Source organism: Ambystoma mexicanum, chromosome 2q, assembly GCF_040938575.1.
Source record: "Ambystoma mexicanum isolate Mex_15411 chromosome 2q, UKY_AmexF1_1, whole genome shotgun sequence".
Lineage (NCBI taxonomy): Eukaryota > Metazoa > Chordata > Amphibia > Caudata > Ambystomatidae > Ambystoma > Ambystoma mexicanum.
Genome location: NC_090924.1, coordinates 1,400,767,708 through 1,400,795,578, shown reverse-complemented (window position 1 = coordinate 1,400,795,578; position 27,871 = coordinate 1,400,767,708).

Here is a 27,871-nt window from a genome sequence, read left to right as displayed (position 1 = left end):
ACTGCCAGGGAAGAAACCAGTTTCTCAGGTACAAGGAGCGGTCCGTTGATTCGCGGTTCAGTGGCGAGTAGCTATCCGGCCGCCAGGGTGCTTGGCACGGGCAGTTCGGCCACAAACCGGTCTGGGGTGCGAAGAAAGAAAGGTAAACTGGTTGTGCCCACCAGTCAGGGGAAGAAGCCTCTCCAGCCGGGAGATCTTCTCTGTCGTCGGGAAATGGTGAGTCGGTTCTGCAGGGCTCCACCGGTGGTGTCGTCGTGGTAGGTCGGCTCAGCTTCTCCCTCGTCGGATTCTCAGGTCCTGTGGCGACGTTTGAAGTTCCAGTCCCCAAAGCCCTGCTTTTATGCAGCATACCCCCTTTCACTCAGCCTAGCTGTCAATCAAACATGCTAAGTGGTGAGCCGGCCGGCTCACCACTTGGGCCAATCACACAAGAGTGCGACTTGAGTTACCAAGGTAACTCAGTCCAGGGTGCCTAAACCCCCTCCCACACCCCCTGTGGTACCCAGACAGAGTGGCACCACTTTTGGAGACTTCTGTGGAGAAGCCCGCCAAAAAGTGGAACAAAGGGCTCGACTTGGGTTGGAGTCACAGAAGAGAACACAAACGCCATTTTAGAATCGAGTCTTGGCAAAAAATACCAACCGGAGAATTAATATTAATTAAATAAACCGGCGGTATGTTCGAGGCTATGAGAATTAAATAATTAAAGTTGGTAGCCTCGAACAATGGGAAAATCCCATAGGGAAATATTCGCGGTCGAATATAAAAAGTAGTTTCCACTGCCACCAGCCAAAACTCGATCAGGGGGGACGGAGACGTGCCCCCTCGACTAACAGACCCCGGGGCAATCGAATTGCCCCGACCAGTACGTCCACAATATGATGGTTTGTACTGGTTTCTGTTAATAATTTGGGACTAGTAAAGCCAATGGTGACTTTACATGCCCTGGGAGACAGTAGTCAGTGCCAGGGTATGGAGTCTATGGTGGGGTGTCAGTATTACACCCCTGTGTTACTGCATGGGGGGTGCTGTGTAACACACATAGTAAAAACACATGAGACCCTATGGAGTAAAGTACCCCATAGCCCATAAAACACATTACCAGTCAATAGAATACCATAAATCATGTCCAAGAGTGGGAGGAAAAAGAGTCTCACTCTTGGCAGGAGGAAAAAAACAAACTCCAGAAATCCAGCAAAGCTGATGGGGGACTCACTAGGTTAGGAAATTCAGCCTAAAGAGAGAATTCTCCCTAACAAGGCACTAGACCAACTAGCCCCTCTTAAATTAAGGAAAGCCAAACCTCTAGCACATTTGAACAAATGGTTCACTACTGAGTTAAAAACACTCCGTAAAGCTAAAAGAGACGCAGAGGCGTCCTGGAAAAAAAAGTCCATCACACAGAACAAGGATAAATTCATAACTGCCTAAGCTATCTACAAAACTGCCATCTTAGAAACAAAAAGGGAAACCTATAACAACATAATATCAATGCCAAATCTAGCACTAAGGAGCTTTTCACTATCCTCAAAGAATTGGAATCTCCGATCACCCCTCCAGACTCCTGTAAGATAGATTTCCAACATCCAAAAGGCCTTACTCAACAAAATCTCTCTACTTAAAGCAAAAATAGAAGCAAAAAGAAATAGCCTGTCGACCACTGCCAAAACCTGCAACCTTGACAATACACTGCCTAATCTAAGCCCCCCAATCCATTATGCCTTCCAATCAAAACAATGGGCCTCATTACGAGTCCGGCGGTAACCGAGGTGGTAAAACCGCCTGGTTACCGCCTGACTCGTATTACCATTCCGCCTCCGTGATTCCCGGAATTACCGGGGCATTACAACCCCGGTTTTCCGGGAATCATGGAGGCGGAATGGTGTTAATCCCGATTCCCATGGGACTCAATGGGAATGGGGATCATGGAAACACCGGCAGCATCTCGTAATACTGCCGGTGTTTCCCTGTCCGCCTGCAGGCGGGCGATGTTAAACCTGCCAGGTCAAACCTGGTGGGAACATCACCTCCCGCCTGCAGGAGTCGGGATCAGGCAGTCCGGAAACAACGGTGGCGGCGGGTTTACCGCCACCGTTATTTCCGGACCGCCTGATTTGTATTGAGGCCCACTGTCTTTGAATTCACCCCCGTCACTAATACAGAGGTCGAGGCCATCATCAGAAGTCTCATGCCGTCTAGGTGCCAAGGAGAAATATGCCCAGCCTCTATCATAAAAGAAGGAGCCAAAGAACTTGCACCATTTATCACCTCCTTTATAGACGACTCCTTCGCCTCCTGCACTGTCCCCAAAAATCTCAAAGACGCTTGGGTCATGCCCCTTATCAAAAAACCTAATCTTGATCCTAATATTTCAACCAATTTCAGACCAATCACCACAGTGCCCTTCCTCCTAAAAATCTTAGATAAGGCTGCATATGTCCAGATACAAAATCATCTCGAGAATAATAATCTTCTGGGCCTCAGAGAGTCTGGCTTCAGACCAAAACATGGGACAGAAACTGACCTCTTGGATCTGAAAATCTAAATGGCGAGGCTAGGGACAGCAGGAAGCCTGCTCTTCTCCTCCTACTGGACTTGTCGGCAGTGTTCGACTTAGTTGACAACAACATCCTAACCACCACAGCCGCCTCCTTATCCACTAAAGCTGCAGCTTGGGTCAACTGCTTCCTGGCGGACAGATCCATGAGAGTCTTCTCCCCAATTGCTTCAGCTGACCCCTGCCCCATCACATGTGGAGTCCTGCAAGGCTCCTGTGTCTCCCCCACCCTTTACAATATATTCACGAAGCTCCTGTTTGACCATCGGATGACCTAGGCATATCATATACGAATTACGCAGATGATACGCAAATACTCATCACTCTCTGGCGACTACTAATCTGACTCTATACTCCTAAACGAAATAAATATAGCAAAATGCAGGCCTGGATGGCCAAACATGGCCTATGTCTAAACAACGACAAAACCGAGCTCTTGCTCATTGGATCTAAGTTAAGACTTAATAAACTAGGTCCCAAATACTCCTCATTCAACATTGATGGCAACCTCATCAAAGTTGACAAGGAGGCAAAAACATTAGGCTTTTACCTTAAACCTTAGACTCTGCCTTAACCCTTCAAAGACAAATCAATGTCCCTTCCTCCTCTACCGCCTACACTTCAAAACTGATAAACGCCTGCAGAACATTTATGACCACTAATAGCTGTATCACCCTTGCAAATCACCCTTGCAAGAGCCCTTATACTTTCCAAACTGGATTATTGTAATACTCTTTACCTGGGCACTAGCCAGAGGAACCTTCACAAGCTACAGGTTCTACAAAATAACGCACTCAGATCTGCCCTAGGTATTCCTCGATCTAATCACATCTCACAAATCCGACGCAACACCAACTGCCTCCCTACGCAAGATAGGATCACCTTTAAAACGCTCATGATTACTCACAAATGTCTAAACAATTCAGCTCCAAAATATCTGATGGACAAATTCTCTAGAAAAGAGTCCACCAGACACACTAGAACTAACTATGCCCACTGTCTTAACATTCCAAAATTCAAACTCAACAAAGCGGGAGGAACTAGCTTTCCAGTGCTCGCGGCTAAGACATGGACAAACTACCTCTAGAACTTAGGAATGACCCCATGTTCCTCTCATTCCGGAATAAAGTAAAAACCTGGATGTTCTCACAAGCAAACTAATGTAATATTGCTACTATTTACTAGCGGGACTACTTGACTCAGCTATCCTTTTGACATGCCATAGCTTAACCTGGAAACGCCTAAGGGCTGACTCAGCCCACCTGAAACCTATGGCACAAGCTTTGCTATGAACCTGCACATGCTGTATATATCCTTCACCTTGTATAGATCTGTACAATACTATATTTACTACTGTATATTCTACTGCATTTATTATTGTATTTCGTATACATATTGTAACCATGTACCTAAGAAAAGCGCTAGATACCTGTGGGTTTGGCGCGCTATACAAGCAAATAAAACAAACAGGCAATGTTCACATGCATGCACCGTGTATACACTCGGCAGGCACTACCACCAACCTACAAGCAGGAGCACTCATTGAGCAATGCCACCCAAGCCATCGACATGAAATCTCTAGGATGCACACAAAGTCGCATGACAGTAACGCAAGCCGAAATAATTGTCTGGCAGTAACTAACAGCATGTCATTTCATTCCCAACAGGTACACAGTCCACGGACAGTGAAGAGGCTGGACTCTCAACTACAAGCACATAATTTGCCTCCACCCCTGCACAGGCCAAACCCATCGCCAGCAGGAGCATACAGCAGGGCAGGGCTAACAGTACCACAACCACCACCTCTACCACCGCCTCCACCACCTGCCACTGCCAGGGACACACCATCAAGACCTGAGGGAGACACAATCCCTATGGCAGTGCTCAGTGGCCCCTCTACCAGCCATGCAGGTGACACAGCTGGCACTGCAACTTCCAGTGCCATGCCACAGCCACCACCTGGAGTGGCACACACTGATGCAGTCCCAGCAGTGGGTCACAGACATTAGGGGTCCAGCATGTCCTCATCCCCATTGAATGGTGTGCCGCTACTGGCACATCGCGGCAGGGCCATATCCCTACCACCGATGAGGAAGAGAGGGAAGAGTACGACCACGGCATGGCCGATACCACACCATGCTTTAACACACAGCCCACCAGCACTGCCTGTGACCAACATGTCCACAAACGGGCAAGGTTGGATGGCACCGTTAATAACGGTGCCAGTGCTTCCGTGTCCCCACTACTGTAGTGTCCAATGGGACTCTATGGGAATGAGGACTTACATTTTACCGGCGCCTGACTTTCTGGGCTGTCCGAGTTGTAATCTCCCAGTGGCACCCGGAAGTCAGGCGCTGCTAAATATTTATGGGTCCGGCGGGAACCCCCCGGTAACACCGACGCAGTTACCGACGGACCAGTAATGAGGCCCAATGTCTTCCACAATATCCCTCTTGAAAGGATGATTCATTTTCTCCTCAATACACAGGTTCAAAACCAAATGAAAATGTTCTGTTATCATGTAACACTTTTTCTTCAAATAAACTACCTCTTGTCAAGATAGCACTTCAATCTTTCTCAACACTTCTTCTTGAATAAACACTTATGTCAGGATAGCAAAAAGCAACTTGTCTCAGTGAAGCTACTGCTTGTAAAACAAATAATACACTACATGAATTCTCTTTATTCAACAAAGTTTCTTTTCACATATCTTTCTGTCAGAAAGCTATCAAACCACCATCTTCTTTCCTGGTCCACTCGCCTGCCAGGACTAACTACTTTAAGCCATTTCCTGGTATATTCGCCTGCCAGGAAGAAAACTCCTACAAGGAATTTTAAACTTGTTCGCAATATTAATTCCAAGGTTCTCCAACCACTCTCTCTTGGAAGGAGATTTGACCAATAACTGCCTTTTCTTATAGTCTCTTGACTCCTGACATCTTGTGTTCCAGTTTTCCCTAAACTGAGAACGAAAGTACAAAAATGATTCTCAAAGGGCCTCTCCTTGATAGCAGTTTGCGTTACAAGCTTCCTCCACGTGACATCCCAAAAAAGGAAGAGCTGCGCCCTTGTCACCTTAGTAAGGATTCACAGTTGCTTGGCTATTGGCAATGTGAGATACAAGCCTTCCCAAAAGTATATCTCTGTAAAGGGGATTCATGCTTTGGTTGCTTTATTAAGAGTATATCACAACTTCTGATGGTAATACTGGTTATGAGCTTTTTCCAGTGATTGTCATAGCCTCTTGGCTGTGGAAAGTATTGGTTAGAGGCTTTCCCCAGTGGTAGTTTTCCCAAAGTCTTTTGACAGCCTCTTGGCAGTGGGTAGTACTGGTTATAAACATTCCCCTCTTACAGTCACTTATAAGGGAGCTTTCATCTTTGCCACTTGGCTTTGTTTTCTTTTACTGTTAATTTTTCAGTATTCAAAATTATTGTTTTGTAACAATTTGCATTAATGGAGCACCCCGGAGTCAATATTCACTCTCTGCAACTCACTAATTCTCTGCGGCGGCTTCCTCTTGCTGTTTGGCTTTGTGACGGTCCTCTTACATCTTGCGTGCTGTTTCTTCCGCTTGTGCGAGGCTCGGTTAAGTTGCGCATTGGTCTTCGGGAGTGCTGACAGCTCAGGCTTCACCGGTCTGCCACACGCTGCTGTGGGAGCATGTCCCCGCCTCAGCTGGGCTTCTTCTTAGTAAACGCGATCTGCTGCGTGTACTCTGCAGTTCTGCTTACTTTCACCCTTTGGGGTGACTCCTACAGGCGGGATTCTTTCCATGGCTGCTCCTGCACCTAGGATGGCTTCAGCTTGCCCAGCTACTTCTCCGACATGGACATTCACCGAATTAGCCACTTTGTTTGAATATAATTGCTCAAATGGTACATTTGACCGAATTCGACCAGTACCATTCGATCAATTATAAAAAATACTGAACATGTGGAGCAGGGGTTCCGAAGGTGTCCCCCGCTCTCCATGGTTGGTATTTTTGGCCTTGACCCCCCCTTCCTTAACATTGGAAGTACAGAACCCAAAAAAAAGCAAGAAAAAGAAAAAGGGTCCCTGCACGTCACGTCCGACCCACGTTGGAGGGACAGATCTGACGCTGCAGGGGAAGTGGAGGCGAGCAAGTAGGTAAGTAGGGGAGGGGGGATTGGGGTGGTGGTGTAAGGGACGGTTTGCATGCATCCATTTGTGAACAAATTGCTAAGACAAGCCCATTTATTGCGGTTAGTTCAACATGAACATTTTCAGACAAACAACCCCAATCAGACATTCACTGCTCCTTCTACTTCTGCTTCACCTTCGTTTCCTTCATCCCCTTCATTTCCTTAATTCCCTAGTTGGGCCTCATCTTAGATTTTAAATATCCTGCTCATGGGCTTTGAGTGACAGCAACTAGACTGCACCTTTGAATATTCACAATTCTCAGTTCTCATTGCCTCTGAACTTCTCTTGCTCGTCTCAGTACTTTTAGCATTATAGTTGGTTCATGCTATTTTCAACTAAGTCAGACTGTTCCATTAACTGAGAGTTATTACAGTAAGGGGAGGTTACGGAAAGAGTTTGTAATTCTACAGTAGAGTATTTCTCATTAAGGAACAATTATGACAATTCAAGGTTTTCATCTTTAATTCCTGAACGTTTGAGGCACCAACTTTGTTCTGTTTAACTGACGTTTTATAACAGGCTCCCTGGACATGGATATTAGAGGGATTGATACATTGATAGCATGCAATTAAGTATCTAGAAATGATTTCATCTTCATCCTTCATCCTCACTGCTGCAAGTGTGGAATTAATATGGATAGGGGCATATTACCTGCCACATTACGGGAAGCGGTTAGAACGGTTCTGTTGAAGCCAAATAATCTGCTGGACAAAATGCGCTCCTACCGGCCACTGTCTCTCATAAACACTGACGATAAAGTCTTTGCTAAACTCCTGGCGGGTAGACTGTTGCCATTCATGCTGCACCTGATCCACCCGGATCAATCTGGCTTTGTTCCCTCTGGTTCCCTCTGGGTCAACAGCTTTGAACTTGAGATGTCTATTCGCTCTCCTCTCACAAATTGATCCTCAAGCGCATGGTCCGCACAAGTCACACACATAAAGGTGTCCATATTTCGGCTCGCCTAATATAATATCTCTGTATGCGGACAATGCTTTACTCTATGTCCGTCACCTGGATCTGAACCTTCGCTTCACCCTGGAAGAAATAGAGGACCTCTCTCAAAACTCTGGGACTGCATAAACTGGTCCAAGTCGGAGCATTTTCCTGATCACACGAAATACAAAAACCCTTCTGTGATATGCTGCGATTCCGACGTGCGCCAGAGATATTTCATATTTAGGGGTTAAAGTGTCCAAGTCCACCAAAACACTTTATACTGATAACCTTGCCACTTACCTAACAACTGTCAGTGCAAAACTAGATTTCTGGTCGGGGAATCCCTCAGTCCTTATATAGGCACTGTCAGAAACCTGAAGGTGTCTCCCTAGCTAGTCCCCAGGGAACTGTCATCCAGGTGGCCAGGACACGGCCATCGCTATTGGATGCAGTTCTTGGGGGTGGACCAGTGAGGGAGGATCACCTGGATGGGGGGTCCTTGGGGAGTGGGACACCGATGGGTGAGACGCACCTTTCCCCATCCTACCACGTAGGATATTTCAAAACACTGCCCCCCCCTTTCCCACACGAACATTTTCACACAACACGAAAGACAATGGACTAACACCAGAGCCGTTTACCTGACATGTCCCAATACAAGGGTCAGGCAAAGTCAGGCAATTTACCAGAATCACACACACACCTGACAGCCCTTTCCCTTCCCCACAGGAATAAAAGGTGGAGCACATGAGCACAAGACGAGCAAGGCAGACCGCACAACATGAGAGCTAACTCAGCACAGCAGTTCAAGAGGAGGAGGAAGATGACGCATACCGAGAGGGTGACAAGGAGAGAAGTGACCTTGCCCTTTCTGACCAAAGCCTGAGAAACCTCTACAGAAGGAATCATAAGACCGCAAACAATAGCCAGTGTGTGTTGCAGCAGATGTCAACGGTACATGAGACCCTCCTCTGTTGGTTAAGCTGGGGAGAGACGCTTGTCTCGGAGGTACCAACCTTGACTCCAAAGAGAAGGAAAGCCAGGTGGTTCATCACAGCTGGTGAGTCGAGGGGAGAGTCCATAAGAAACCCAATTGTGTTGGATGAAAAGTTGCCAACGGCTAATTTTAACTGTGAAAGGTTTAAAGATAATATTGATGAAAGAGCGGGTGAACCGGCAACAGAGGCGTCTGGCACCACGTGGGTGCTCACGCAGGAAACTCTGGGCGATTACCAAATGGTAGAGACTACCGTAACCAGACGGCCTTGAGAAGAGGCGAAGAGAGGTCAAAGTGGTCATACAGGGGCCTTGTAAAATCACTTTACCATCGAAAGTTTTTGACCAACACATGATTGTGAAGAAAAGGGATGGGAGTCCTACTTGGTGAAACTATTGTATGAACTGTGTTTCGTAAAGGTTGGCAAGAGTGAACCCGGCAGAGGGATGCTAAAAAGAAGGGACGAAGTCTGAAGTCCCATGAACAGTGTAGTGATAGGAATGAAGCCGATGGAGGTATATCCATAGTGAATTGTTTGAAAAGACATTAAGATTCATGAATGCAAAGGAGGCCACAGTGATTCCGAAGGGGGGGTTAATGTCTGGAAGGGGTCCAAGCACGAAAGAGAGAGAAATCCAGGGGTGGAAAGTCATCACCCAACGTCTGTTTGGAAAGGAACTTGTTTTTTTTTGTCGTTGAATACATCAGGCCCTCTAAGGTAAGAGACGTTTATTGAAAACAGACTTAACCATTGATGACCCTGATAGTTGGAACAGAACTGTCGGCTTTGTCCGTGCTCAAAACGTGGTGGAGACCCCTGGCAATCACATCCTGACTTATTATTTGTGAACACTTCTTTCTTGAAACCCTATCCAACACTCTTTCTGTAATTAGTTGTAAAGAATTAGCAATCGTTTTCTTTAGTATAGGTCTTTTTATTTTGACAAGACACCACATTTGATGGTCAAAAGCTTGCTTCCTTCTTTGATTTAGGTTAGGTGTTTTTCCAGCCTGCATTTACAGTTTAATAAAAACCCTTGAACTGTGATCACTTGTGTCTGTCTGTACTGTTGCACTATGAGTTCCTCACAGCACCTATCTGAAAATGGTTTTGTTCCCAAAACTCCTATATTACTCCTATATTATTTTATCAATATTTCTAGCTGGCTGGGCAAGGTGCTCTTTAACACGCTTTGTTCATTGACTTCCCGATTTTTCTGGGGCCCGTGAACAGCAAGATTTTCTTGGTCAGATATGATGAGACCAAGGGGGTCTGAAGGCCCCGACTGTGAATTATACTATCTAGTGACCAAAGCCCAATTTGCGACATACTGGTATGAAACAATTCTGGTCCACTGACATGTGTCGATAGAAAAGATTGGGGCTGGACTGTTCAATCTACACTGAGTTCTATTTGGTGAGAAATACTATGATAATTGTACGCTTGATCCGGTCCGAACAACAGTTAGTCCCAGGGCTAGAATATTTTGGTGTCTGGGGATTGATACCCATACAATAGGAAAGCGCCATTATGGGGCTTCCCGGACATTTTGCCCACCAAAGAAGTGTGTATACAGGCAAAATAGTACCCTGACAATAAGCTCACAATGGGTGACATGTCCCCTGAGGATGGTTTGTTACAATGCTGCAATTTACAACTAAGCTAGATGGCACGCTGACCCTACGACTCATATATATCCGTATGAGCACAGCATTTAAGAAAGAAAGGACTATGTTACCCTTAGAGTCAGAGAGACACACGTTGATAAATGTCATTATACAAGATGCAATTGGCCATAGAATGGTATTGACACTGTATGCAAAAATACAGCTGGAGCGTGGGACTATTTCGCACAGAATCAGATACAGGTCAGGAGCTCTCTGATGACACTTGGGCACAGTACTGCCTCCTCACCAAGAAGGTATCCTTGAACGCCAGGTACCGCCTGATTCAATTCCAATACACAAACCTGTTCGACAGTTAATAGTCATAAAGACCAAGAGGCTGGGTACTGGCAATGGCTCCCTGCAGCTTTCAAGCCACACTTTGCAAACCAATCTCAATGACACTCAGATTATACTTTCATGGAACACTCAAGGCTTTTCTCATCTGTTTAGTGTTGAATGATTCAGTTCTCATCTATTCAACTTTACAATTCTGGCCAGGCAATAAACCTGGCTAACTAATCATGATGATTTTGATGGTAGTGCGACAATACAAAAAGCAGCAACTTAAGGTGCTAAAGGGCGACCAAAAGGAGGCCTATTAATCTCAGTAGCATCCCCGTGGACACAAGAGGAACTTGTTGGCACTACCTCTATGGTACACGCTTCTACACTCCAACTGGGCTACCTTCACCTGATTTTGATAAATGTTTACGATCCCCCTAACAATATAGCTACACAGTCCAATGTTGCTACAGTCAAAGTTTACTGAATAAATATCTGGGTAATCTCCCAACAATTCTTGTAGGCTACTTTAATGCTCTTATTGATCTCCCAGTGCATCATGATAGTAATGATCATAAATCTTCGACCAGTAACCCGCAGCTGCAGCCCGCTAGGGAAGGACGGAAATGGGTCAAACCTCTTGATGAATGTGGTATGTGATGCCTGAATGGCCTATGTCCTGGCGATAATCCAATGGCCTTCACAAGAGTTAGTTGGAAATCCGCCACTGCCATAGACTATATTTTTGTTAACCCATGTGCTATGTACTTAGTTAAAGATATGGCGGTTATTCCCCACCCAGAAAGTGACCATCTGCCACTTTGTCTACTCCTATCTTCCATAGCTACATGGGATAACCCTTGTGAATATGCTACCAACGGTGACATCTTAATTAATACACAGGGTAATCGTATTCGATGGAACCCATCAGCCTTGGCTCGTGCCGGCCAGCTGTCTAATGTGCTGCTTCATGAGTTTGTCTTGCATTTTGCTGAAGCAGCTAATGAAGACGTGAATGCGATTGTGGCTGCATTCTCCCTTCTGGTCAGTCACATTAAAGATTGCTCTAAAGTACGGCGGATCTATAAAGGTACTATTGAGCTTACTAATATAGCTCTGTCTAGACGCATACATCATGATCCAGTTAATACCTATCACGCCTAATGAAGTGTGTCATAACATAAGGGCAGTAAAACAGGATTACTGAAAGTGGTTAAAGGGCTACCAACGTAATTGCAATCTTAATATTTGGAAAGAAATCGCAATTGGAGCAACACAAAAGAACAATATAAATATATGGACGGTTTTGAGAAAAAACAGTCCTGAGGGCTATTGATAAATGGAGTGACTTTGCCAGAATGGAAGAATCGCATAATTAGTACGCTGTGTCAAGGTGAGGATGTTGATGTTCAATTCCGTCTTCCTAACACATCTTGTACCTGAAGCGCCACTATTTTGGACATTACAATAATGATCGAACAACTAAACCCATTGCGTGATGCCGGATCGGACGGTATATGTAATGCCCTAGTGAAATCTGCCCCTGTATTGTGGGCTCGTTACCTGTTGTTCGTACAGATGGGTAACAGCGCCCGCTTTCCACAGATCTGGTCTGAATCCCACATCTCACCAGTACATAAAAAGGGCCCATGGAACCTAGCCGCCAATTACCGCATGCTGGCTATGCAGGACGTGCCATCTAAGATTTTTGCTAGAATACTATTCGTTGAATTAAATGAATGGATAGGTAGACTTAATGGACTTCATGTACTGCACCCAAATCAGATGGGATTTATTAAGAAATCGAGTAGGAAGCATAACCTGATCATTCTCGTTACATCTATCGAATACGCTTGGAAGCGCAGGCAGACGCCAGTCTATGCTGCCTTTATTGATTCTTCAGCGGCATTCGATTCAGTGTTACGTAATATATTGTGGCATAAACTAGCCCAATGGAAAATACTGAGCTGGTTGCTGAAAATGTTAATGTTATTGTATTCTGACACCTCTATGAAGAACCGCCTTGATGCGGAAGAAAAACTATCCGCGTCCATGTCAAATCAAAGTGGCGTTAAACAGAGTTGTACTTAGCAGACTTAGGTCTTGCTCTGCTAAACTCCATGTCATGCCTGCTTAAAATGGGCCTTCATCCTTTCAGCTTGTTAACCTATGCGGACAACCTCATCTTGGTCGATTACACTCCAAAATGCTGCAAAAATTAATTCTAGATCTACGAGTCTATGCCAAAGGTTTGAACATTAACATCGACAAGAGCAAAATAATGAAATTTACCCACTCCAAAGTCACAGGTACCCTGAATGGGCAGTCTCTTGCGAATGTCAATACCTATAACTATTTAGTTGTGCATATACAAAGCAACTTGAACTGCGAAACCCACTGGATGGCAACAAAGGTGAAATGCAACCGTGCTGTTGGTGTTTTACGACAAGTTATAGGCCAACAAGCTGGTATATATATAGTGACAATCCTTCTGTTGTATCATACCAAAATCTGCTCTATTATGTTGTATTGCATAGAGATATGGAGAAAAAATGAAATGTATAGAAGCTGCGATAATCACTGCCAATCGAATATCTTTATTTAGAAGGGAATAGTTTCTTACCTGTAACTCCATTTCTCCAGCATTGGTATCTTTCATGGATTCACATGCTTAGAATATTCCCCGTCGTCAGGCTGGGAATCCCCGGTACATTATATAGACCCTTTCCCGTAGGAAAACTTTTTCGACGCTTATGCGTCCTATCCACCTCGTTTTGTATCATACGTGCCCGCGCCGTAGGACGCCATGATATAAATACAGGACCCGCCCCCGCGCTCCCTCAGATTTCGGCCCCCAAAGTAGTGGGGGAACCAGTTTGCATGGCCAGGGGATGCAGGCGGGCGCATGTGAATCCATGAAAGATACCAATGCTGGAGAAATGGAGTTACAGGTAAGAAACAATTCCCTTCTCCAGCATTGGATCTTTCATGGATTCACATGCTTAGAATAGATTACATAGCAGTACCATCCCGAAGAGAGGAGGCGTGCATGCAAACTCACATACTTTCCTCACAATGCCAGTTCTCTATGGTCGTGTACCCATCGGCAATAGTTAACATAGAGAACGAACAATATTCAATCATAATTGCAACCAGATCTAACCCCTCAACCGGGGCTTACCTTATTGGAATAGGTGTCGAAGCACCGCCTGTCCCATCCGAGTATCTTCGGCATGTTGTTGTGACAGGCAGTAATGGCGGGTAAAAGTGTGTGTAGCCGCCCAGGTAGCCGCCATGCAGATGTCCCCCAGAGGGACTCCAGACCACAGCGCCGTCGACGATGCCGCCGCTCTAGTGGAATGAGCTCTTGGGCGTCGCAAAAGAGGCTTCCCAGCCTTGGAATGGCAGTACGAAATGGTAGACGATACCCATCTTGACAGTCCTTGCTTTGAAATGGCTTTGCCTTTAGCACCAAGACCATAGGCCACGAACAATTGCCTCGTTTCCCTGAACGGTTGCGTGCGATGAAGATAAAACTTAAGAGCCCTCTTCACGTCTAATGTGTGTAACGTGCGCTCCGCTCCCGAGCATGGCTCTGGAAAAAACGTAGGTAAGACAATAGAGGAATGTTTATGGAACACTGAAGGCGCCTTCGGTATGAACTGTGGGTTAGTGGCAAGGACAACCTTGTTCTTAAAAAATCTTAAGTATGGTGGGTCTACCATTAGAGCTTGGATTTCCGAAATACGTCGGGCTGAAGTGATGGCCACCAGGAAGGCCAATTTCCAGGACAAAAACTTTAGAGACGACGATGACATTGGTTCAAAAGGAGGTTTCATAAGAGACGCTAACACCAGATTGAGGCTCCACACCGGAGGAAATCTCTTCTCGGGAGGGAAACTCCTGAACAACCCTTTAAGGAAGTGCTTAATCAGGCGGTCGCTGAATAATGGTGCGGAATGTCGTTGACGTGTAAACCTGGAGATGGCGGCCAGGTGTACTTTTATCGACGACACCGATAAGCCCTTTTGAGCTAAGAACAGCAAGTATGGGAGGAGCTGTTCCGGCATAATCAACTGCGGATCCAAACCTGGTTGATCCCCACACCACTGACAGAAACTCCTCCATTTGTACGAGTATGAAGTGTTTGTGGAAGGTGCTCTTGCCGCTTGCAGAATACGACGACACTCCTCCGGAATCGTTAGCTGGCCAAATTCGGCGAAGTCAGGAGCCAGGCCGTCAACTTGAGGCTGTCCGGGTCGTGATGCCAGATGATACCCTCCTGTCGAGACAGAAGGTTGGGGATCTTCCTGAACCTCATTGGCTCCGCCGCAGCCAAGTGCAGCAGGTCTGAGAACCACACCTGTCTGGCCCAATACGGGGCTACCAAAATCACCCGACATGGGTACTTGAGGATCCATTGCAACGTCCTCCGGATAAGAGGAAAAGGAGGGAATGCATACAGGAATTTGTTCGTCCATGGGAAGGAGAACGCATCCCCCAGTGAGCCCTGCTGAGGCCATCTGCTTGCGTACTGTGGGCATTTTCTGTTGTCCTTCGTCGCAAACAGATCGATGGAAGGATGTCCCCACTTCTTGAATGCATGTTGTAGTTGCTGGTCGTTCAGCACCCATTCGTGAACCTCGTTCATTTCCCTGCTGAGGGCATCTGCCTCCACATTTCTCACGCCTGGTAGGTGGAACGCCAAGATTAGCATGTTGTGTTGCAGGGCCCAATGCCAGATTTTCTGTGCCTCCGTCGACAGGGACCTGGAACGTGTTCCTCCTTGTTTCCTTAAGTAAAACATCGTAGTCGTGTTGTCCGTCATGACACGCACCACAGAGTCTCTCAGCTGAGGAAGAAAAGATTTTAGAGCCCATCGCACTGCTCTCAGTTCTAGCAGGTTGATATGCAGGGAGGACTCTTGTAACGACCATCGGCTTTGTACTTGTAACGTCTCCAGATGAGCTCCCCATCCGCTCAGTGAAGCATCCGTCGCCACCGTCTTCTGGAACTCCGGTTCCAACAGAGGCATTCCTTTCGTTAGATGAGTAGAAACTCTCCACCAGCGGAGTGCTTGTACCAGTTGTTCGTCGATGACCAGTCTGTCGGACCAGCGACCTTGGCTCTGCATCCAACGGTCCGCTAGAAATTCCTGGCAAGGTCTCATAAACAGGCGGCAGTTGTTTATCAACGGAATGCAGGACGACATGGTCCCTAGCAGGGACATGTATTTGCGCACCGACACCCTGGTACCGCATTTCCATTCCGACGCCTTGCTTTGTAGCTTCAGTATTCTTTCGCTGGATGGTCTTACAAGGCCTGTGTGCGTATGAAACTCCGCTCCTAGAAAGACCAAGGTCCTCGAGGGCTCTACGGAGGACTTGCTGAAGTTTATCGCGAAGCCCAGTTCCTGTAAAAGGGACATCGTGGCCCCCAGACTGTTTCGTGTTTGTTCCATGGACGAGCCTCTGACCAGCCAGTCGTCTAAATATGGATAGACATGGTGACCGTCCTTCCTTAAATGGGCCGCTATGGGGGCCAAGCACTTGGTGAACGTCCTGGGGGAGGACTTGAGACCGAACGGGAGGACCTTGAACTGAAAATGCTTTTGGCCGACGACAAACCTTAAATATCTCCTGTGTCGTGGACGTATTGGGATATGAAAATATGCGTCCTGAAGATCTAGCGACGACAGATAATCCATGGGTTGCACTGACCTGATAACCTCCTGGAGCTTTAGCATTTTGAATTTTGAGCTCTTTAGCCATTTGTTGAGTACCCTCAGGTCGCGAATGGGCCTCCATTTTCCATTTGGCTTCTTGACGACGAAGAACCGGGAATAAACCCCTTGTCCTTCCTGTGCCACAGGAACCCGTTCTACCGCTCCTTTTTGTAGCATAAGCGCCACCTCTTGTCTTAGAACTCGAAGGTGGGGCTGGGCCGAAAACACTGGCGGAAGACTCAGAGGCTTGTTTTTGAATTGCAGCGCATGACCCATGCGAACCGTGTCCAGAACCCATCGATCTGTGGTGATGCATTCCCATTGGTCGATATGATGATAGACTCGACCCCCCAGGACGTTCCGAAGGCCGTCATTGGTTGCTGGTTTGCTTGTCCTTCGTCGACGAGGGACCCGAGCCTCGTCGTCTGGAGGCTTGATAATCTCTGCCTCTACGTGCCGACTGGGATGCCCGTCTGTAGCCTTGTGAAGAGTATGAGGGCCTGTTAAATCCACGGTCCCTAGAGGCTCCAAAGCGGGAGTTTCCGGAGGCGCCCCTGAAGGGGCGAAAAGAGCGAAAACTTCTACCTGTCTGGAGGGCGCCAAGAGACCTAGCGGTATCTTTGTCTTCCTTCATCCCCTTCAAGGCTTCATCAACCTTATCTCCGAACAGATGTTCTCCTTCACATGGCATGTCTAGAACTTTGTACTGGACTTCAGGTCTAAAAGTAGTACATTTGAGCCACGCTTGTCGACGAAGTACTACGCCATGATTGATTTGTTTGAACCCCGACTCTGCTAGGTCCACCGCAATATTTATTGCATGGTTCGAGGCCTCCTCACCATCCCGTACTAGTAACATGGCTGCTTTGCGATGTACTTCCGGCAGGTGTTCTAGGATATGGGCTATTTTATGCCACATCTCTCTATCGTAACGCGATACAATCGCCAAGGAGTTGGCTGCTCTCACCGTCGTGGCGCCGACTGAGAGCACCTTTTTCCCGAAGGCGTACTGTCTCCTTGCCTCGCTTTCTGGAGGGGTTGAACATTTTTGCTGTACTCTGGCCTTCCTAGCCGCTGCCGCCGATACCACAGAGTCTGACAGTGGCTGTGATGTTAGACATTTTGGAGTGGACTCCGGAGCTTTAAACTTTTTCTCAATACGCCCCTTAATAGCCGGTTCCGAGAACGGATGACGCATCGTATTGAGACCTTCTTGCCATACGTGGTCCAGGATTGGGATGGCAAATACCGATTTCCTCCTTTGACCCATGTGATCAAAAAGAAAGCAATCTTTCTTCTGCTCCTCAGGAATTAAGCCGAACTCGGAACACGCTTTTCCCATCATTGCATGGAAGGCTCCCACATCATCCGGAGGAGATGGTTGTGCCTGGCTCCTTGTAGACTCTATCTCTACATCCGAATTCCATGTTGGATCTCTCGACGGTGACAGGGAGATGTCCGACCCTGAGTCACCTCGTATAGAATCGGACTCCGATAGCTCACCCTCCTCCTGCACTCGAGGACGATCCTTCGCCACCTGGGAGGCCGAAGGGCATTTGGTCGTCGTGCGAGCTGCTTGAGCTTGTTCGTCGACGGAAAGTGCAGAAAATATCGACGATGAAGTGCCAGGCTGAGGGATCTGCGTATCCAGACGCTGCAGGAGCTTCTGAAGTGTATTAAGCACATCCAGAGACAAAACCGTCTGGGGGGTCAGCAACGTCGAGGACAGAGGGACCACACCCCCGCTCGCACTCGTCGTCGACGTATTGGAAGGCCGTAGGCCCAAGTCCGAAGGCTGCATAACCATGTCACCTTCTCCTTCCACCGACGACCCCGGCAAGGCCGTGTCTTGCAGCAGGACCTCAGGGGGGGCCGGTTCACAAACCTCTGGCTGCCAGGCCATAAACTGAGTCCCCGTCGACGAAGGAAACCCCACCGCTGCTGCCTGAATAGTAATCGGCATCGTCAGCGATACCGGGGTCGACGAGCCCGTCGCCGGCACCGAGCCTTTAGATTTCGTAGCCGATTTCGTTGCCGACTTCCCTGCTGAAGCGTCTCGACTCACGGAAGACCTAGGACGGTCCCCTGAGGAGGATTTTGATGCCGCTTGCCTCTCCGTCTTAGAGGATGAGGAGGAGAAGGACTTTTTGTGCCCAGCATGCTTCCACGCATGCTTGTCCGCAGGGCATTTTTCGACAGGCCTCGCCATCTTCGAGGGAGGTTCCAACTTGCTCCTGGAGGCCGTGGAGCCAACTTCTGATGCCGGATAGGCACCCGCTCCGTCGTTAAGCCAGTCGACCAACCATCTTTTCCGATCTTTAAGGGTTTTTTGGGAGAAACCCTGGCATATCTCGCATGTATCCGCCGTGTGGTGCGGGTGGAGACAGTAGATACAATCCATGTGGGCATCACCCTCATAGACTTTTTTGAGTCCACATGTCGCACAAGGACGGAATAAAGCTTTTCCGGACATATTTTCTTCAGAACAGAACTTCGCCGAAGCGAAAACACAACCTAACTTCAATTAGCAGTAACCGCGAGGATCCCACTACTTTGAAAGACGGTTGAAATCTGAGGGAGCGCGGGGGCGGGTCCTGTATTTATATCATGGCGTCCTACGGCGCGGGCACGCATGATACAAAACGAGGTGGATAGGACGCATAAGCGTCGAAAAAGTTTTCCTACGGGAAAGGGTCTATATAATGTACCGGGGATTCCCAGCCTGACGACGGGGAATATTCTAAGCATGTGAATCCATGAAAGATCCAATGCTGGAGAATGTAATGATCATGTTTTGTGACAATCTGTTCAAATTAATGAAAAACACTATGTTAATGTTAATGGATATTTGTACCGCACAATATCACCACCAGAAAGGTCCCCTGGCGCTCTGGCGGTTCTGAAAGAAACGAGAGGTGGGGGTGGAGGGTTAGTGGGGATGAGCTGGAGAAGTGCAAGAGAGCAGTGATGTGCTGTTGGCGGCCTCAGCCCGGAATTCCGTTGGCTGGGCTTGGGGTGTTATACTGTCGGAAGACATTGTGTGCTGTTGTGCGGGTCTATGTGTGCTTTGTTTTGTTGTTGGAGTGTGGTGAAGTTTGTGCAGATTGCTGTGTTATAAGTTTGTGGTTGGTTAGAATTTGAGAGGTGTATGGAGAGGGTGAAGTTGTTAGTGGGTTGGTAAATTGGCATTCCTGTCTTGTAGTGAGGCGCTACATTTTCGTATTTCTAATCCAGTGGGGTGTGTGGGCGTCTCTGTCTATGTCCAGCACAGGGCTGTACGACACTCACGGTCCATTTCCGATATGGCATCCGTTCACATGCATAACCTTGCCCAAGTTGGGCAACCAGCTGCCTACGTAGCCCCTGTTTGTATGCGGGCGGGCAAGCATTTGTGCGTCCCTCGCTGTCTATCCCAGAAAGCATTCCTAATCTAGTAGGAGGGCGGCATTGGTAAGCCCGGGTTTACTCTCTCTTACTCTCTTTAGTCCATGCCCCGGCCAATATCCACAGCTTAATTAGTGTGGCAAGTACTAATGTCACCCAACTTTATACAGGTATGATCTATAGTGGCATTTATCGAGCGGGTGCAGGTTGTTCGCTGAGGGTTGGCTAGGGACGCTAGATTCTGTCCTTATGCGTGTCGCCTCTCTTGTTCTAGTAAGGATTTCTTTATTCTGTTCTGGATGTTGTCATTGTTGTTTTAGATTTGATTTTTGGGAGTTGGCTAGGGATGCTGGATTCTGTCCTTATGGGTGTTGTTTGTGTCCTATTAGACATTGTGTCGTCTCTCTTGTTATGGTAAGAGATTCGGTCCTAGATGTCATTGCCGTCCTAGATTTGTCATCCTTTTTATTGTGTTTCCCATTTTGGGGTTTGGTTTTTCAGTTTGCATCTGTGATGTTGAAGAGCCAGTTTTTTATTAATGTTCTGAATTGTAAGTGGTCTTTGGTGTTTCTTATTTCTTTCGGGATGTTGATCCAGGTTTTTGTGGCTAAGTGGGAGAAGGAAGAGCCCCGAAGTTTTTTCTTAAGGAATGGTTTTTCTTCCAGACGATTTCATTGCTTGATCTGAGGAGTCTCGTTGGCTTGTAAATTGTTAGTTTATCTTGCAGGAATTCAGCTCCTTGTCCCCTGATTGCCCTCTGGGTTATGCACATTGTTTTGAAGGTGATCCGATGTTTGACTGGGAACCAGTGCAGTGTTTTTTTGATGGGGATGTTTTTAGATGTGTTTTTTAAAGTTGATAATTTTATGGCAATTGGGACCCTTGGAATGTTGCTTTCTACACATCCTAAAAGGACAGAAGGATGTCTCGGTTTTGCCCCGAATGAATATGCTCACACGATAAAGTCACGTATTAAATCTAAAAATGAAAAGAAATTGCAAAGAACAACAGCTTGTGAATCTGTATTCTGTATGCAATGCTATGGAATTTTGCGACTGTATTATTGAACGCAGCTGTAAACCGACCTATCTATCTGCTTATCCTACGTATGATTGCCAGGCAATACATGAGGCTTACATTTAACACCAGTCTTGCCTTGATCACCCAAGGGGCGCGAATTGTAATCCTGCGCAAAAACAGATTTTGTCGTTTGTCTGGTAATAATGATCTCGAAACAATTGAGCACCTGTTAATCAATTGTGAAAGTCTGCGTACATTAAGAGGGAGTATTTTTAATTCATATCGTAGTGGTGCGTCTGGTGACATCAATCATTTCATTTGGTCTGATTTAACGAAAGGGTGTGATCATAACTTGATATTCTATCTTGTAAAATTTTATTGGAAATGGGTTGAGATTATTGCCATTTTATCCTGTTGATATTTCTGTTTTTGATACTTTTCTTAGGTCGCTATTGTGAATTATACCAAACTGCTGTGATGTGTTTAATATATCTCTTTTAATTGTTTTTGAACTGACGTGTGTTTGTAATCTTAAAGGTTTAATCTTGTTAGATTGCTCATTTGCACTACTCATGACTCTTTTTTAGATAGTCTTGTTAATGACGAAGAGCAACTCGTATCATGAATCGTTATGATATACTGAGTGCTCAAATATTTGGTAACAATGTATTTTTTAACCTTGTTAAGAATTTTACTTGTGATTTTCTGTGCTAATTGTCTTGTACATAATTGTATGTTGCATATGCAAAGCCGCTCGGCTGTATGTATATGAACACAAATAAACAAATTCTTCAACTGACTTTACTATACGCCGGCCAGGTTGCTAAATTCTCTCCCGAGTCTATATATGAGTTCCCTAAATGTCATGCAACACCAGCCGACTTCTTACACATGTTCTGGGGGTGCCCCCTGGTATGTACATTTTGGTCTGATAGAGGCCACGTTGGGGAATATGAGACTTTGACTGGCAAAATACCTGCTGGGAGACATAGGAAATGTGAGGACAGAGAACAGCAGATTATTTAACTAAGTCTGCATGATAGCCAAGAAATGTATCCTTAATGGCTGGAAGTCACATATGGCCCCTACATACTTTGCATGGCTACATTAATTAACTTAGACAACTGAAACATAGGAGTTGTATATTGCCGCTGTGCCCCTGACATGTTGTCCTAAGAATATATGGGAGGGATACCAGGCCTACATGACCAGTATTAGTACTGCAGTTGACATTAATGTGTAAGAAGCTAATCCTAACTCCTGGGCAATGAATGAACACAGTACCCAAATCATATGTGCCCTGTACATGACGTTGAAATGTAAAGATGGTGGATATTGTTATTTAGATAAGCTATGGATGTTATATGTGCAAATGTAAATGCTGTGTAACCATTGATGCCTAATAATAATGAAAATAAAATGTTCACAAACATAGGACTGGAAATGCTGGTTCGCCCCACAATTCATTATTATTAAGTAAAGCATTATAATAAAAGAATAAGCTTTAGATCTCCATATCAGAAAAAACGATTACTAGATGCTTGAAAGGAACACTAAAATAGGTAGTAATTATTGTATACATACATCTTTTAGGGGTTTGAAGAGTATTTCAGTCATATCCAACTCAACCTCCAGCACAAAATTTATATGTGAAATTTAGATTAGGTATTATACCTTGAGCAAGTTTCACTTGAAAATTGAGTGATTTAGGCAAGGACTACTGTTTCTTTTGCAAAATCCTTAAGGAAACTACTTGCCATCTTTTTTAAACATGCTTTGAGATTTGTTTGAGAACCTTATATTGTCGTACAGGCGTCAAAGAAATAAAAAATGACAGACTGGGATAAAACGTGGATTGGGTATGGCTTGTTTCTAGCGGAATCTTGAACTTGTACATACGATAGGATCGGCTTGGAGGAAGTGAAGCAAAGGTCCTTTAGACCCATGTGACTGCATGAACTGGTTGTGATCTCTACGGACAAAGGATCGCTCCGATAGCATAGATGATGACACGATGGGAGGAATAGATATGCCCCTCAGCGAGTAGCGTGTGATGAGGACTTGTCATGTGACATGGCAACCGGAAGTCGATATCAAAGAATTAAGTGTGAATTAAAGGGTGCACTGTATTTACAGGAGGAGGCCTATTGAGAGTTTCCAAAATGTACATAAGTTTCAAATCTGTCAGGTAACCAGTGACCTATAAAGGTGATGGATCTTAAAAGTTAAAAAATTAGGAAATGGATCTTAGGAAATGTAAACCTTTTGCATTTCCTCCCTTTCTCTCTGGCCTACAGTTCTCACTCTCCTCCTTCCCACCTGCTGCCTCTTCCACCAACACTTTCTCCAGCTTCCAATCTCTACTATATGACTAATTCACTTCTCACTTCCCACTGCTAACGTTCACCCATAAGTCTCAGCATCATTAGCCATGGGTCACCCCATTCATACGCTCATCCGCACACACATGTCGGCTGCTGCGCAAATGGAGGCGAGCCCTCTCGCATGAGGACCTACAACTCTACCTCTCTGCCATGAACTCTCTCAAGCCGGCTACAGGGTCTTCAAAACTCACTCCTCCTAAACCTATGACTATCAACTCCACTCTCACACATAATGGCCTAGCTGAATACTTTGCTGCAAACATTTCAAAAATTGGAGACTAACCCCTCTAATGCCCCGTCAGACCCTCTTGCCCCTTTTGTGGCCTCTCACCTCGCTGAACTCTTCAACCTCTCCTTCGACTCTGTTTGCTTTCGCTCTATTTTCAAAACAGCTTAGGGGAATACACCTCCACCATGTCAACACCAAAGGCCCCTGACTGTGCCTGCCTTCCCACTTTCCACTTCCCCTCCTTCCACCTACAGTTGCGGGGACTCCACCTCTGCCATTTCGACCCACGAGGCGGCATCATTGTTGCAGCTTCATCTAGCTTGCTAGGTAAGCCCAGTAAGGCTATCCGTCGATTTCTGGCCAATTTCAGTGGCGCTTCCAAGTCGGTGCGCATATGGGGGCATTGTAAGCTGTTAAATTTGTTGTGCACACAGCAATGCGCTTTACCACTATTCTAACTATGTTGCTACAGAGTGCGCACGTTGCCCAGTTGGGCTTTATCATCAGTGGGCACTCGGTTTGTGCATTATGGCCGCTGCCTTCGCTCTTCCTCTAGGCACCAAAATGCCTCAACTTCCTCGAGCACTGCAACAGCAGTGATTGACCCACTTCCTCATCATACGGCCTATAGGAGAGCCGGCAGGCGTGTTAGCTGCCCCCCCCAGGCCCTCACCAAAGGCCCCTGTCTGTCCCTGTCTGGGCCTAGGAGGGCTTGGAGGGACCCCTTCTCCTCCCCCGCAACACCTCATGCTTCGGCACCTCTCACCTCGGACCAGTCCAGCTCATGCAGCTGGCTACTCCAAGAACTTGTGACACTCCTGGAGCGTTTGTCCCCCCCACTGCAGAGCACCTGTGAGTTATGTCCTGACTTCCTGATGTCCTTCAATAAATCACTAATGATGAACTGAGCTGTGCTAAAACCAAATTCCTGCTGTTCACCTATCTATACATTCTTGGCCTCCTTTTACTGCATTTGTGTGCTATTTGGGCTAATTCAATTCTAGGTGTGTTTTAACAACTGTGCACCCCCTCCCATTTTGCATTGCATTTGTGCGCTGTTTGGGCAAATTCGATTCTAGGTGTGATTTAACAACTGTACACCCCTGCCCCCATTTTTCATTGCATTTGTGTGCTATTTGGGCAAATTCGAATATAGGTGTGTTTTAACAACTGTACACGCCCCATTTTGCATTGCATTTGTGTGCTGTTTGGGCAAATTGGATTCGAGGTGTATTTTATCAACTGTAAACCCCCCCATTTTGGATTGCATTTGTATGCTGTTTGGGCAAATGTGATTCTAGGTGTGTTTTAACAACTGTACACCCCCCATTTTGCACTGCATTTGTGTGCTGTGTATAACCAATGTGTACCCAAGTCTCTCCACTGCATCTGTTTGCTCTCGTTTGCGGCTACTAGTCCGTCTGGTTGGTTGGTGCTTGTGACATACAGTCTCTCCTTCTACCCTCCATCCTACCTCTCTGCCACCCCCATTGTGCGCACTATGTCTCCTATCTATTCTAATCCTCCTTCTCTCACAAAGTCTGGAAGAAAAAACATCAACCCGGGTCTACCCATTGCAGACATCTACGTTAGCGCAACTTGCAGGCAGATTTTCACTGATATTTTTTTTTCTGTCCCCTCTGGACCTCCTCATCTTATCTCTAATTATCTCTGCTCTCTCTCCTTTCCTATCCTCACCCATTGTTGGTGGCACTAGTTGGGAGGTACTCTTGGCAGGCTTCCCATCATCCAGGTGTATCATTAATGTCTATCGCAATGGCACTATCATGGCTCAGGGTCCTCAACCGAACCTCCTTCACTTTGACTGGCTCCTGCCATCCCTCATCAACTTTCTTCCTGTGCCTGCTACTCCATTTTCCTTTCTCCCTGTCCCTCTTCCCCCTCCTCCGACTGGTGTATCATGCCCCTGTACACCTCCTCGGAAAACCTTCAAAGGCAAAGACCTGCTTCATCTAGCCACGCTCAATGCTCGCTCTGCTGTCAAACACTCTGCTGAAATTTGCCTCCTCCTTGAAGACATTGACCTTGATATACTCGCTCTTACCAAGACATGGTTCAATGCCAGCTCAGTCACTGCTTTTGACTCCCTAATCCCCAATGGCTACAAAATCATCTGTAAGCCCGCCCTAACCGTTCTGGCAGTGGGGTTGCCCTGATCATCCCTAAGTGGGTCCCATCTTCCATTATACCCACCCAGCCATACTCCTACTTCAAGAGCCTGGTCTGAAAGCTGGTCATTTCTCCTACCTCCTCCCTGACCATTGCCACTATGTATAGGCCACCTGTCTCTGTCACCCTGTTCCTCTCTGAATGGGCAGATTTCTCCTTCTCTCTTCTGACATACTCCTCCTACTGGGTGACTTCAACATCCACCTCGACTCTTCTAGCATGGTGTCCAGTCTCTTCAGTAACCTCTGCACCTCACTCTCCCTCTCCATTCTACCCTCGGGTCCTACCCACTCAGCTGAACATACTCTTGATGCCTTTACCCACACAGATCTTTCGTTCTCTGTACCACACAAACCTCGATCTCCTGGTCCGAACACTCGCTACTCTCCTCTAACCTGGGCCCTCTCAACCCTCTGACCCCAGCTCTTCCAACCTTGTTCATGGAAATCCGCCCGATAAACCGAGTGTCAGTTGCTGCCTTTGCATCCACCTTCATCCCACCCTCTCCTTCCACTGCAGACTCCACCTCTGACTCTGCTCTCAACAACCTCCATCTCAAACACTCTTGGCATTCTTGCCCCAATCATGAGGATCCGCCTGAAACATGCCACATAACATAATACTGGGTACGACTCTGATCTAGCAGACCTGAAGCGTAAATGCAAAGCTGCAGAATGTAAGTGGCAGTCCACAGGCTCATCCTCTGACAAACTGGCCTGTCGCTTTCGCCAAAGGCAATATCGTCTCGCCATTAATTCTAAGAAGAGGGCCCACATCCAGGCCTGTGTCTCTGGAGCATCCAACAACATGGCAGAACTCTTTAAAATCGGCAAGAAACGGGGGGCGCTGTGGTGCGCTGACAAAGATGGTGGTTTAAGTGTTGAGCGCTGCATTTCAAAACTCCTTCCATTAACATCCTGCAGAATGAATGACCCTCTGTAGAATTGAAGCACAGAATATGAATAAATAACACTGTGGGCAGCTGCGGATGAGGTTTGGTACAAAACCGCATTCCCCATCACTCGAAGTGACGGCTGGTCGGTCGGGACAACCCAGGGAATACCGTACTGTCCAAGCGCCAAAACCGTTGCTCTCCAGGTGAAAGCAAGTGACAGGCAGTGAATAGCAAGGAGCGCAGCAGTCCAGTCCCAGGCAGACAGAAGCTGCTAGCTGGGCAGGCGCATACCTATGTTCCAAGAAACGAGCAGCCGCAGACAGTGAAACGAGGCGACCGGCGGCGGGAAGGATCACGCCCAAACTCTGACCGCAAAAGGTACGTGGCGGCATCACCCCCCGATTGGAGCTATCAGGTGATTTAGTGATGCGGTAGACCTCACCCACAGAGCTGAGACAGACGGTCGGGGGAGGCGGACTACAGGCTAGGATCATACCCACCTAGGTAAACTGGTGCGGCAGCCCCAGCAGCGATAATACGCAGGCTGATAAGGCAAACAAGGAGGGACACTTACCAGACAAAGCTGCTGCCTGCTCGTCTGGAACACAAACACTCGCTGCCTTGGAGAAAACTACAGCCTGATAACACCTGCCTCCCGCAATAATCAGAACCGGGTCCTTGCTGGGAGCACGCGGGAAACGAGGCAGCACAACTGGGGGTCAACAGGATGGTCTAGACGGACACCTGAGCGCACAACTACTCGCCCCCAAGACACCAAACCGTAAATATTACCCTACAAGCGTGAGGAGCGCAGCACTTCCAGCGAGGGGGAATCTGCTGTAAAAACACACATGCAGCAGCTCGGCACGGTAAGAGGCCGGCCCCACAGCATATGGGAACCCGGTCTAGTGGAGGTGCTGGGACGGCATAGGGCTCTTGCACAGGGGCACCAAGAAAACATAGCAGACACCATCACATGCTGCAATACATCACTGTAGGAACGGTGCCACAAGCCTGCACTGAGGAGGCGCGAAACAAAACAGTAACTGTGCAGGAATATCTAGCACATCAGGTTACCACCACTAGTATAAGGCGATGGGGGACAGCTTTTCATAGCTATTGAGCTCCCACTGGGGGTATAAAGCAGGACCAACATACTGCCCCCACCCAACGCACCCTGGTGAAGTAGGGGAACGAACAGCAACAAGCAATAGCGCACTGCATATAACCACAAAGGATGGCTGGGATACCAGGTGTGGACATGACAAGAGGTGCAAAGGGAAATAAGAAGGGACCCATGGATGCCTACACGAGTACGAATACCACGAAGGAGATTGAGGGGACCCAATCGGCCGCCCCAACGACCAGCCAAGCCCACACAGAAATAAACATGGAATCATACATGGCGGCACTACAGGCAGGCTTTTCAGCAGT